This window comes from Pseudochaenichthys georgianus, chromosome 11 (genome assembly GCF_902827115.2).
Source record: "Pseudochaenichthys georgianus chromosome 11, fPseGeo1.2, whole genome shotgun sequence".
In the NCBI taxonomy this organism is placed as follows: Eukaryota; Metazoa; Chordata; class Actinopteri; order Perciformes; family Channichthyidae; genus Pseudochaenichthys; species Pseudochaenichthys georgianus.
In genome coordinates, this window is record NC_047513.1 from 6,831,074 (window position 1) to 6,842,739 (window position 11,666).

Consider the following 11,666-nt stretch of genomic DNA (forward strand, 5'->3'; position numbering starts at 1 on the left):
TCAAAGGGTTCAGGAAATATGACTACTACTCTTACTGTTTAACATTTTGGGTTACTTGAGGTTACTTCATGTTAAGGCTAATAAAAATGACAACGCTAAGGCTGTAATGCTAACTAACGTGCTTGCTACTAGCTAGGTAACTAACTTGATCCAGCCACTCCTGGTCCTTTCATCAGACGGGAAGTGAAAGAACGAGCAAGACCCATTGCTGGTACAGCATGATAACAACCTGGTACTAAGCACACAGGCCTCTTGTTAAAGTTATCTTATCTTAGCTATCTCTTATATTTAGCGGAGGAAAACAATTGTGACATCAGTTATGACATCACTTACGCGACTCTGGGATTTGTAGTCTTTCTAAATGCGTATTTTTCATAGTCTTCAACAATTTTACGACAAACTGTGACTTTTTTGACATGGAAATGATTTTTTAAGATCGACAAACGTGTAATTCGTGGCACAATTTAAACGGGATCGAAAGATAAGTTTTCTCTCTCCATTGACTTCAATAGGCCTACATAATTTTTCCGAAATAAAGTCCCATGGACCGGAAGTAGATGGGCGTGACTTCGCCACTCTATACAGTGGTGGGGCTCAAGTCAGTATTTGCAATGTAATTACATACACGCTCCCCTTGACAGTGAAACGCCACGCGTGAGGTTTAGATTATTTCCCTGTCTCAATCCAAATTGAACTGTATGAAATAAAAAGGCACATTTGTCTTGTAGTGCATACAAATCCTGCAATTTCTCCACAGGTGAAAGAGTTGACATGCTGAAAACCCAACCCCTGCAGGGGCGTCTGGGGGGATTGTCCCCCAGGAGATTTTTTAAAATACTAACATAAAATACACATTCTGGTACTCTCTTGAGAAGAAAAATAAATACATCTATTACTACACGACATATTTAAAGAAATGAATGCCATTTTAGTTTGTTGTTACTTTGTTCTGAAAGCTAAACCTGCTGCTCCTCACAGAGAGAAGAGGGAAGAGGCTGTGAATTACTTTACATTGTTCTGTGTGTCAAAATGACAGACAGCCCACACACCTATCAATCATCAAACCGTGGGGTCTTATTTCATTACGTGTTGATTTCTATCAACACATAATGTTGTATCGATGTATATAGAGATGTACTACCGCAAAAGTATTCTCCGTCAGGACTTCCTGCAACAGCACCACGCCGTTATTTTGATTCTGATTGGCCAGAAGACATTAGCAAATATGTTTTATTGAGAAGACGATCACTATGGAGCTATTTCAGGGTCATAAGTTTTGATCATTCAAAAAAAAAAAAAATGTATTTGAAAGTTCAAGTTTTTATCCTGAACTTTGAAAAATACAATGATGTATTCAAAATAAAAATAAGTATTTGAAATAATTTTTCAGGTTGAATATTATTTTGATTCAGTTCAGCAATTCTTTTGAATAAAATATTTATTTTCAGATTTCACTTTTACACATATTTTGAATCCTTATTTTTTTCCGTTGCAGATTTTTCGTTTTCAGATTCAAAACAATTATTTTTTCAGTTTCAAATCTTGTTTTTTCAGATTTCACATTGCTTTTCACCTTCAGATCGTTTTTTGCTTTCAGATCGTTTTTTTCACTTTCAGATCTTTTTTTTAGCTTTCAGACTTTTGACCCTGATGTTGCTTGAGGGGGCGGGGCTTAGCAAAGAGTAGTTTGGCATCCTGAGTGGCAGGTTGGTGGCAGGCCTCCCTCTGTCATGTTGCCTTCATGGATTTTAGGTAGAGCGAGAAATATAACTCAATACTTTCTATACACAATACTCCCGTGATTGGTGGTAAACTGATACCACATCGTAGTTGGCAACAATCAAGGTATAAGAGCAATAAACTGTGCTAGAATGTGAAATTACGTATCCGCAATCAAGCATTGTCCTTCCCCATTTCCACGTAGCTCCATGAATGCAGCATAGTATTGGCTTGGTTTTTGTGATCAGAATCAGAATACCTTTAGACCCCGCAGAAAACAACACAGTCACAGACTATAACACCTTGTTGATAAATAACAACTATGTGCAATTTGCAATATGTGCAATATATATATATATATATATGCCGTTAAATACTTGCAATATATACCTGGCTGCTAAATCCGCAGAACTGTTACAGGGTGTGTATTATGTACAATGTGTAACTTAAAAAAAATATATAATTTCTTTTTTTAATCTTTAATACTTTTTTATGCATGCTTTAGGTAACATTAAACTGTCTTTGGCTCTTCTCTGCTGTAACAATGTCACGAGCTACCCACAATGCAACACGCGCCATATATATATAAATACGCCATTTTCCTGGAGGTGCAAATATCCTGGAAGTGCACATATAAACAGCTAGCTAACGTAGCCGGGCAGAGCGCACTAGTTTTTTTTTCTGAATTAACTAATAAATCGCTGCATGTCTTCGGATTAGATCTCTGGACTTGAGGGGACTAGGTCGTTACCAGCTGTATGGGTGGTCGGATTGCCTTTACAGACTGCCTGCAGATGTATGGAAAAACGAAACCTTGAAAGTGGTCTTTGTCGATGTTGGCTGCATCTACGTCTAATTTCTGGAAACACCAGGTGAATACCCCACTTGTCACAATAATATTATCATGCCATTGCATATATGTGGTATTTTAGAGTTGACTACATATTGATTAAGGCAATAGACTATGATATTCAGTACAACCTCGATCCAGAGGTTTTAGCCAACTATAGACCTATTTCTAATCTTCCGTTCCTCTCAAAGATTCTTGAGAAAGCGGTCGCAAAACAGTTGTGTGATTACTTAAAAAACAATGATTTATTTGAAGATTTTCAGTCTGGCTTTAGAACACATCATAGCACAGAGACAGCTCTGGTTAAAGTCACAAATGACATTCTAATAGCCTCAGACAAGGGACTTGTCTCTATTCTTGTTTTGCTCGATCTCAGTGCTGCATTTGATACTATCGACCATGATATCCTATTGCAAAGACTAGAGCACTTAGTTGGCATTCAGGGAACTACTCTAGGCTGGTTTAGGTCCTATCTATATGAACGCTCTCAGTTTGTACGTGTCAACGATGAATCTTCCACGCAAACCAAAGTTAGCCATGGAGTGCCACAGGGCTCAGTGCTCGGACCTATTTTGTTCACATTATATATGCTTCCATTAGGCAATATTATAAGGAATCATTCTGTAAACTTTCATTGTTATGCGGATGATACTCAACTATATTTATCAATCAAGCCTGATGAAATTAATCATCTAAATAAAATTCAAGACTGCCTTAAGGACTTAAAAACGTGGATGACCTTAAACTTTTTGATGTTAAACACGACCAAAACTGAAGTTATTGTACTTGGCCCGAAGAATCTACGAAACAAATTATCTAAAGATATACTAACTATGGATGGCATTCATTTGGCCTCCAGTGAGACTGTAAGGAATCTTGGTGTTATATTTGATCAGGATTTATCCTTTAACGCCCACATAAAATCAATTTCAAGGACCGCCTACTACCATCTACATAACATCGCAAAAATCAGGCATATCTTGCCTCAAAACGATGCAGAGAAACTAGTCCATGCATTTGTTACTTCTAGACTGGATTATTGTAACTCTTTATTATCAGGGAGTACCAAGAAGTCAGTCAAGTCGCTTCAGCTGATTCAAAATGCTGCGGCTCGTGTACTAACCAGAGTTAGGAAAAGGGACCACATTACTCCTGTTCTGGCTGCCTTACACTGGCTCCCTATAGAACACAGGATAGAATTTAAAATTCTTCTTCTCACCTACAAAGCCCTTAATGGGCAGGCGCCATCTTACCTTAAAGAACTCATTGTACCCTACTGTCCTACTAGGGCATTGCGTTCCAAGAATGCAGGGTTGTTGGTTGTTCCTAGAGTCTCTAAAAGTACAATGGGAGCCAGAGCCTTTTCTTATCAAGCTCCACATTTGTGGAATCAGCTTCCAGTTTGTGTTCGGGCGGCAGACACCCTATCCGTTTTTAAGAGTGCGCTTAAGACCTTCCTTTTTGATAAAGCTTATAGTTAGGGCTGATTAGATTCAGCCCCTAGTTTTGCTGATATAGGCTTAGTTTGTCGGGGGACATCTTACTTCTTCCTTCTCTCTGTCTGTACCTGTGTACTCTCATGTTCCGATTAACCCAGCTTCCCCACATCTCTTTCTTTTTGGTGTCTATATACGCCGGGATCCGGAGTCATGGATGATCCTGCGGTCCTGAGTCCTGGATCGCGAGCGCTGGATCTTGAGTCGTGGCTGTGGTCCTGGATCATCGGTCCTGGATGGATATCCTCGTGGATTCATCTTCCTATTATACACACATGCATTTCCAAACATTTGGACTACCTATGTTGCAAATGTATTATCTTTTCAATTTACACACGGCATCTATTGCACGTCTGTCCGTCCTGGGAGAGGGATCCCTCCTCTGTTGCTCTCCCTGAGGTTTCTCCCATTTTTCCCTTTAAACTGGGTTTTCTTCGGAAGTTTTTCCTTGTACGATGTGAGGGTCTAAGGACAGAGGGTGTCGTATTGTCATACTGATATTCTGTACACACTGTGAAGACCACTGAGACAAATGTAACATTTGTGATATTGGGCTATATAAATAAACATTGATTGATTGACATTGAGTACAGGAAGCTTAGCAACACCTAGACGGTGTACGGCTGCTTGCACCTCGCGTAAAACGGCGGATACCAGAAGTACGGTGTCGCCCTCGGCCCAATACCCGTATGTGTGTGTGAAAGAATAGAGGCTGTGCTGGTTCTATAGTCTGACCGCTGCAGGAAGGAAGGACCTGCGGTATCTCTCCGTGAGACAGCGGGGGATGGCGTCAGGTCCACCAGAACAACCTGCTAGCTCGTTGCGGTTACGTAATTTCACATTCTAGCACAGTTTATTGCTCTTATACCTTGATATTTACCAACTACGATGCTCAACAGCTCGCTTAACGGAACTTTGACGCTGGTATCAGTTTTGTTTACCACCAATCACGGGAGTATTGTGTATAGAAAGTATTGAGTTATATTTCTCGCACTACCTAACATCCATGAAGGCAACATGACAGAGGGAGGCCTGTCACTCAGGAAGCCAAACTACTCTTTGCTAAGCCCCGCCACCCCAAGCAACATCAGGGCCAAAAGTCTGAAAGCAAAAAAAAAAGATCTGAAAGCGAAAAAAAACGATCTGAAAGTGAAAAACCATTTGAAGGTGAAAAGCAATGTGAAACCTGAAAAAACAAGATTTGAAACTGAAAAAATAATTGTGTGGAATCTGAAAACGAAAAATCTGCAACTGAAAAAAATAAGGATTCAAATATCAAAATATGTATGAAAGTGAAATCTGAAAATAAATATTTTATTCAAAAAAATTGCTGAACTGAATCAAAAATAATATTCAACCTGAAAAATTATTTCAAATACTTATTTTTATTTTGAATACATCATTGTATTTTTCAAAGTTCAGGATAAAAACTTGAATTTTCAAATAAATTGTATTTTTTTGAATGATCAAAACTTATGACCCTGAAATAGCTCCATAGATCACTACGTGACAAAAGTTTTCAAAACCGTTTCTAGTCTTCGGTATTTCCAGACAAGTGGCTACTGAAATCAATCTTACTAACTGCTGTCTGTGCAATTTACTCCGCGAGTTGGCAGACTTTATTTTGCTTACTTTAACATCATTTTTCATGATGGGGCTAAGCAATTTCTTGGTATGGCTGTAGCCTACCCCAGCCATACCCTGGCGCCGCGACTACTTCCGACCAATCAAATCGTTGGAAGAGAAGGACGGCGTGTTTTCCTTGACATGTCCCTGACACAGCCGGACACAGCGCACTGCGGGTGTAGTATAGTGAGTGTACCGTGCAATACTGTGTTTCACCACATATTAATTAAGAGGGGCGCTGTTTCAGTCTTTGTAAAATACTCACTGACAACAGCGGAGAGATGTTTTTTAATACAAATAAAAAATATAAAGAAATACCCAGCCTCCAGGAGAAAACGCCACAGGAGGCTGAGCAGAATCTCCCATGTGCTTCTTTAGAAGTTGTCTTTATGGGTGAAGTTAATTAACTTAAAATTACCATACTGCTTATAATTTATATAGGCCTAGCTAAGGTGTGTATTAATGGGTTTAACTAGAAGATGATAGATGATGGCATTTAATCTGGCATAATATGATTAGTCAACATCAGGATGAATTTGTCTTTTTCTTATAATTACAGGGAGCGGGAATGAGCAGCAGGAATCTGTTAAAGTCCTTGCAATTTCATTTAAGAATGGAAAGGAAATAAAAATCTACAGTGTCCAAAGCACAAACCATCTCCTGGAAGTAACAGGCGAATTTTTGATTTGTCCTTGATGGGTTTTAAAATACAACACAGACTTCCAAGAGATTATAGATGTTGATAGAAGTGAGAACATAAGTGACTTTGACAGATTCCAAGTGCACTTTTCTGAAGCACCGGATACATTTTGTTGAATTTATAAAAAAAATTGAGAAAATGACTTAATATACTTTACTTTACTCTTCCCCAATCCCCCAACCCTGATTCTCATTTGCAGATGAGAATTGCTACACAATGCTGGTTGTACCAACTCATCTTCTCCCACCTGTTGCTGCAACATGCTGTAGCGTGAAGTCTGCAATTACAAAACTCATGGAATCTGTACCGGTATGTTTAGTTTAATGTTAAATTATGTGAATTTTAGTCAGTAGGTCAATATAAAACAACATGCACATACTTGGTTATAATGAACTAGTTTAGGAGTTGCTGTTGATGAGCTGAATGAAAACACTAATTCTAATACCTCAATATCTCTAAGCAGGGAGTTCCATAGATTCCCTCTTCGATGCACCCCAGGATCCAGGACAGACCACACAGCCACATCTTGTCTGCATTGGACATCAAAGGGGAGGGTCACAGCAGTACGTCATTGTGGCAAACTCTGACAAGATTGCCATTCCTTTGGATGAAGGCCTGGGATGTGCTGTGGACAAGCTGTTCAAGCTTTACTGGGTATGCAGCCTGGCCTCCCCAACCCCACTCAGCTCTGTGTTCTCATTCTTTGAGCACATCTACGGCCTACCAATGTCAACAAACCCGGAGAGCAAAGGTTTTGGAACTCATCTCTAAATTAAAGTCAAATTAAATATTTGTATGATAACAGCTGGATGGAAACACATCGCAATGTCAAAGACTTCAAATGTTTTGGCATTTCCATAATAAAACTCAGTACTGTATACAGTATGTAATATTAATATTTCATAACATATCTGCTTGATATGACGGTTATGTTTATGCAACAATAGTTTGCTGAAGATTAAGTTTGTTTTAACCAAGGTATAAGGGTTTTTTAGGTGTGATTTTATGAATGATCTGTTCTGTCAACATTTGATGAATTAGAAAAAATATTAATGTTTTTAAATGTTAAAAAATATTTTCTTAATGAGAAATTGTGCTAATGAAATCCTTGTAAATAAGTGTCCAATGAATTTATTCTTGCATTCGATTTTTGAATAAAAACCATATCCACCACCTGCTACTTCCAGTAATCGTCATTGACACACACTGTGCAGATATAACACCAGGAAATGTTAATCCTGGTTAAAGAAATAGAACACAAAATGTGCAGAAATAACAAATGAGTGTGTTCATCTTGTTTACGCATTTATCACACACAATGTGTAAAATGTGCACATTGTGTGTTAGGGGCATGTAACACATTGTGTCAAATTTGATTTGATATATTTACACATAAATTAACACAACATGTGTTGTCCCTGAGCACACTGTAGGTGTGTTGAAATTCAACACGTGTCATTTTTGACACATCCCTTCTAAGAGTGCAGTAAATACATTAAACTTCTGTAAGAGCAATTATTATTATATATAACATAAACACACTGCCAAGGGATATTATACCCAATAAGTTCTTTAAATACTTTGAGTACTCTGGTAATACACTGAACAAAAAATATAAATGCCGGGACTCATCCGTGAAGACAACCCTGTCTCCTAAAAATTACGTTCCCACAGAACTAAACTGCATTCTCAATTACGTTTAGCTAGAAACGTATTTTCTCCCACGTTACGTTAGTTATGAACGTATCTCAAATACGTTTATTTTCTACATATCTTCTAGAAACGTATTTTCTCCCACGTTACGTTTGTTATGAACGTATCTCAAATACGTTTATTTTCTACATATCTTCTAGAAGCATATTTTCTTCCACGTTACGTTAGTTATGAATGTAACTTAAATACGTTTATTTTCTACATATCTTTGCCATTTATTGTCTTGCTTATAATAATGATAATTAGTTATTTATAAATATCATTTTAGAGCACACCTTTGAAATCGACAATCGGGCTCGATATATGGTTAAATTAAAATCAGTAGGCGAGGCTGTAATTTCGCCAGCTGTTACTCTCATGAGCGAGGCAGAACATAATAGTTTTAACATGCCAAAAAGCTGCTGTGTCGTTTATTGCACCTCAAACATTAAATCAAATCCAGAGTTACGTGTTTCTGTACTTCCTCTAAGAAGAAAGGACAGTATCAGAAGAGCTCTGTGACTTCAGGCTTGATCGCCGTTCAAATGACAGCGCTGGTTTCCCCAAAAGTGGGCGGGGCTGTAAAGTGAAGTAGATTTACTCTCATCTATTATTCAAAAATATTCTATTTATTCTAACGTAAATTACATGCCAGTGTTTTATCTTTTATTTATTTGTTTTTATTTTAAATCGTATAATGTCGGACTTTTTTTCCGTCTGTGAGGAAAAGAAATGGGGCTCAGAGCCTCAAAATACTGAAATCTGTATTTTTTAAAATCTTTTCCTTCTAATTTATTATTCTTTTCTAAATAACACACTGTTATTTACTCAACAATAACACACAATTATCCTTGTTTTTATTTATTCATTTAATTCTATAATCTTGGGCTTTTTAGCCGTAAATAAAGTCACCGGAAACAGACGAGACATTTTGAGCGATACACACCACAAACCCACTAAACTGATTACCCAAGATCCTCAGCTTGAAGCTTGTTGATTGGATGTTTTAGCCGCAATGCACGCTGGGATATGGTGTTGATATGATAAGGAGATATGATATCCGACAACGAAAAATAAAATAATACCTAATTCAGAGTGTGCTTGCTTTTCTCTTTGGAAGTCATCACATAACGGCATTGTAATACACGGTTCGGCTGCAATAAATATTACACATCTGCCGTAATTCTTTATTTATAGAGAGAGACAAACAGGAGAACTGCTGCCAAAACTGAATACTTGACGTGGATCATAAATATATCACCAATTAAACAACATCTTCAATTTCTTTTCACAAAATATGTCTCCTTGCAGTATCAATAGTAATTCGGCCGACTTTTATATTTGATCCAATTGGTATATAGGTTATATTTACACCATAACGGTGCACAGCTGATAAAAAAGGACTTGTAGTTTTTAAAGATATTACTGATTTTCTTTGAATATAAGAATCTAAATACTGAGTTGAGAGAATAGTCAGGGGATTTGGGTGATGGGAGACACATCTATGGAATCACAATTTCAATAGCTTACTATTAAATGAAGGATAGCCTATGCCTTTCTGTCTGTGATGTTTTACAAATCAGATATTAATGTGTAGAAGTAAAACAAGAGAAATAGTATAGCAATATCCTGTAAAGTTATGTAAAAACATGAATAAAATTACACATCTTCAGATGTTATACATAAGTGTCTACACTAATAATACAAAGTTATTATTAGTATGCTGTGTGTACCTTGTGTGCACCGCCTAGTGGTTAAAGCATGTTATTGAATTATTTTTGTTGAATAATCTTATTTGATCAAAACAATATTAAGAGTACATACTTTCATAGGGGGCAAGTAGAAGGTCAATGATAGAAATATAGAATATAAAAAGTCAAGAAGATACTAAGTGATCTCTACAATAAAACAATTTAGTGCTGGATGTTCAAAGATATTAATAGGAGGATGTGCAAAACAGAAAAACGAATTCACCTTTATTAACACATTAAAAAATACTTTAGGTTAAGGTCTTATTTTAAACAAGAAAAAAATCTCTGGGGGTATCTATCTACAGATGAATATTAAGCCTGACAAAGTACTTAACGTCTAAAATATTGCTTTCCTGCAATGTTAACTATGTTGAAACACTTATTTTAAATGATATTATACACATTAATTATACTCTTATGTATGTAGATAGAATAAGAAATGTGCAGAATATGACAGTTTAATGGTGGAGGTATACAGTACACACATATTGATAGATGTCTGTTGAGGAACCTGCGACCCAAATTGTGTATAAGATCAATACACCTTAGAAAACCTTGAAATCTTGAAAGGGATATGCAAAATAGCCATTATACAGTTTTTAATTAACTATTAGTAGAGAATAACGAGTAATGAATATACTTTATAAAGATCTGCAGATAAATGTTTAGTCTTCTCAAGCACCAACTATCAAATATCTCTCCTGATTGTTGGCACTTGACAATCACCTTCCCTGAATTGTATTCAGGTGTAACTAAAGTCTGCTTTAAGGGTTGTTTATATTCCACATCATTAATCAGAATCTGCAAAGTAGCTAAACTAAATGTAGTGGAGTAAAAATACCAGGTTAACCTCTGAATTGTAGTGGAGTAGAATAACAAAGTAACAATGAGCTGTCGTGTGGGTATATATTAATGCTGCCCATTATGGATACAAGCGATTTTCACCCATTTAGTAATTAGATGTTTTAAATGTGTACACACCAATGTGTTTCCTATCGCCTAAACCTCCAGGGCTGTACACAGTTTAATACTGTCAACTTCTAAATTTGGGAAAAACGTCTTTTAAAAACTACAATTCCCAGTAGAGACGTGCCATAGAGAACATGTTGCGAAACACAATAGCCAGAATGTGTAGTTCTGGTGGGGCGTTCGAGTCCAGTTTTGAATAGTCTGCCGTGGTTTCGTTCCATTTCAAAGAGCTTGACGCTCGGCGTAACCTTGGCGCAACATCACGGGGTTTGTCAACGGACTGTAGTCCCAAACGATAGCTGGGGATTATGGGTAATGTAGTGTCTTGGGCCATCCTAAATCTCGAAATGTCCCGTCTGTTTCTGGTGACTTTATTTACGGCTAAAAAGCATGCTAAAATGCCCAAGATTATAGAATTAAACAAATAAATAAAAACAAGGATAATTGTGTGCTATTGTTGAGTAAATAACAGTGTGTTATTTAGAAAAGAATAACAAATTAGAAGGAAGAGATTTTAAAAAATACAGATTTCAGTATTTTGAATCTCTAAACCCCATTTCTTTTCCTCAAAGACGACAAAAAAAGTCCGACATTATACGATTTAAAATAAAAACAAATAAATAAAAAGATAAAACACTGGCATGTAATACGTTAGAATAAATAGAATGGTTTTGAATAATAGATGACAGTAAAATCTACTTCACTTTACAGCCCCGCCCACTTTTGGGGAAACCAACGCTGTCATTTGAACGGCGATCAAGCCTGAAGCCACAGAGCTCTTCTGTTACTGTCCTTTCTTCTTAGAGGAAGTACAGAAACACGTAACTCTGGATTTGTTTTAATGTTTGAGGTGCAATGAACGA